The 2,500-nt window shown below is 41.4% G+C and overlaps 1 protein-coding gene and 1 long non-coding RNA gene across 4 annotated transcripts in view; both read left to right on the forward strand.

Annotated features, from left to right (window-relative positions):
- LOC118383629 (BAH and coiled-coil domain-containing protein 1-like) overlaps positions 1 to 2,500 on the forward strand; it is a 129,348-nt gene that overhangs the window by 37,722 nt on the left and 89,126 nt on the right.
- On the forward strand, positions 1,427 to 2,305 carry LOC127928202 (uncharacterized). Of its 3 annotated transcripts, none has more exons than XR_008130879.1 (3): positions 1,427 to 1,465; positions 1,645 to 1,792; positions 1,867 to 2,305. It is a non-coding gene; the product is annotated as an uncharacterized LOC127928202 (long non-coding RNA). The 3 variants fall into 3 exon arrangements; XR_008130877.1 differs by lacking the exon at positions 1,427 to 1,465 and adding an exon at positions 1,532 to 1,570; XR_008130878.1 differs by lacking the exon at positions 1,427 to 1,465 and adding an exon at positions 1,532 to 1,570 and having other exon boundaries at positions 1,904 to 2,305.

Below are 2,500 nucleotides of genomic sequence, written 5' to 3' on the forward strand. Positions count from 1 at the left end.
TATCATAAAGCTTCAATAATGTTTCAATCAGAGAATTCCTTTGTCTTTAGAAATGCAATGGAACGCAGCTACCTCTCACAAGAGCGCGCGTGATAAGCTCATGGCATTCTGCCAGACACCTGGTTGAAACAGCTCTTTCTCTCCCCCTTCACAGTAGACGCCTGAAACAACGTTCTAAAGACTGTTGACATCTAGTGGAAGCTTTAGGAAGTGTAGACACTGTATATTGGATAGGCGATGACTTGAAAAACTACAAACCCCAGATTTCCAACTTCCTGGTTGGATTTTCTCAGGTTTTTGCCAGCCATATGAGTTCTGTTATACTCACAGACATCATTCAAACAGTTTTAGAGTGTTTTCTATCCAAATCTACTAATTATATGCATATTCTAGCTTTTGGGCCTGAGTAGCAGGCAGTTTACTCTGGGCACCTTATTATCCAAACTACTCAATACTGCCCCCCAGTCCCAAAGAAGTTAAGAGATGCCCTTCTGCACACCACTGTTTTATACAGCTGTTATTTGAGTGTTTGTGGCCTTTCTGTTATCTTGAATGAGTCTGGACATTCTCTTCTGACCTCTCTCATTAACAAGGTGGTTTTGCCCACAGAACGTGAATGTGTTTAGTTTATCGCACCATTCTCTGTATGTAAACTCTAGAGATTGTAGTGCGTAAAAATCCCATGAAGGCAGCTGTTTCTGAGATGCTGGAACGGTCAAAGTTGCTTAGATTACGCATCTTGCCCGTTCTAATGTTTGGTCGAACAACATCTAAAGCTCTCTACTCTATATACTCTATATATTGAGTTGCAGGCAGCCACATGATTCACTGTTCGAATGTAACCTTCCTTGATGAGCTAAATAAGGTCTGTAGAGCTGATGGCGTGACCTATGTCATTGTGTGGGATAATGTCAGGCTCCACCATGCTCAAATGGAGCAAGCATGGTTTCAGGCCCATCCACAATTTACCACCCTGTACTTACCACCATACTCTTCTTTCCTAAAACCCGATTGAGTTATTTTTCTCCACATGGAGGTGGAAGCTATATGATAGGCGCCCTCACGAACAAGCCACCCTTCTCCAGGCCATGTCAGGCCTGGATTCGCCATGCCCGAAGATTCTTCACCACATATTTGGCTAATGAATACATCCATTGTGATGTGGATGAGAACCTATGGCCAAATCCACAAGACAGGGTTGAGGGAAATATAGAAGTACAGTAATCAATCCTTTGTTCTGTACAGTAAGCCAGGGGGAACACTGCAGTGATGTTTTACAGTAAGCCAGGTGAGGAACACTGCAGTGATGTTTTACAGTAAGCCACTTGAGGAAACACTGCAGTGATGTTTTACAGTAAGCCAGGTGAGGAATACTGCAGTGATGTTTTACAGTAAGCCAGGTGAGGAACACTGCAGTGATGGTGTCAGGTGAGGAACACTGCAGTGATGTTTTACAGTAAGCCAGGTGAGGAACACTGCAGTGATGTTTTACAATGCCAGGCGAGGAACACTTGGTGTTTTACAGTAAGCCAGGTGAGGAACACTGCAGTGATGTTTTACAGTAAGCCAGGTGAGGAACACTGCAGTGATGTTTTACAGTAAGCCAAGTGAGGAACACTGAAGTGATGTTTTACAGTAAGCCAGGTGAGGAACACTGCAGTGATGTTTTACAGTAAGCCAGGTGAGGAACACTGCAGTGATGTTTTACAGTAAGTCAGGTGAGGAACACTGCAGTGATGTTTTACAGTAAGCCAGGTGAGGAACACTGCAGTGATGTTTTACAGTAAGCCAGGTGAGGAACACTGCAGTGATGTTTTACAGTAAGCCAGGTGAAGAACACTGCAGTGATGTTTTACAGTAAGTCAGGTGAGGAACACTGCAGTGATGTTTTACAGTAAGTCAGGTGAGGAACACTGCAGTGATGTTTTACAGTAAGTCAGGTGAGGAACACTGCAGTGATGTTTTACAGTAAGTCAGGTGAGGAACACTGCAGTGATGTTTTACAGTAAGTCAGGTGAGGAACACTGCAGTGATGTTTTACAGTAAGTCAGGTGAGGAACACTGCAGTGATGTTTTACAGTAAGCCAGGTGAGGAACACTGCAGTTGACATTTAACAGTTTTTTCTTTTTTTGTTGCTAATTATTTTTGCTTTGATTCAAGGAAACCTATGTTGTGATTTTATTGTATTTCATCAATAAATGTAATATTTTGTTCAATGATTCCACTGTGTCTGTAGTATTCTCTCTACTAGTTATTTTACAGTGATGTATTTACGTGTAGTAGCATAATGAAACATGTATCACATATTTTACACTACAATATTTAATGATTGAATGAACAACTACACAGTGAAACTGTCGGTATGGTGATCTAAATGAATGGTCCTATGGTATTTCATGATAAATTAGTTATTTGAACCAATGATTTTGCAAGTGCAAGGTTTCTTTAATGATATGAATGCACAATGTAATGTTTTGAACATTGGACAGTCTGTGTTAG

This window comes from Oncorhynchus keta, unplaced genomic scaffold (genome assembly GCF_023373465.1).
Source record: "Oncorhynchus keta strain PuntledgeMale-10-30-2019 unplaced genomic scaffold, Oket_V2 Un_scaffold_23083_pilon_pilon, whole genome shotgun sequence".
Taxonomy (NCBI): domain Eukaryota; kingdom Metazoa; phylum Chordata; class Actinopteri; order Salmoniformes; family Salmonidae; genus Oncorhynchus; species Oncorhynchus keta.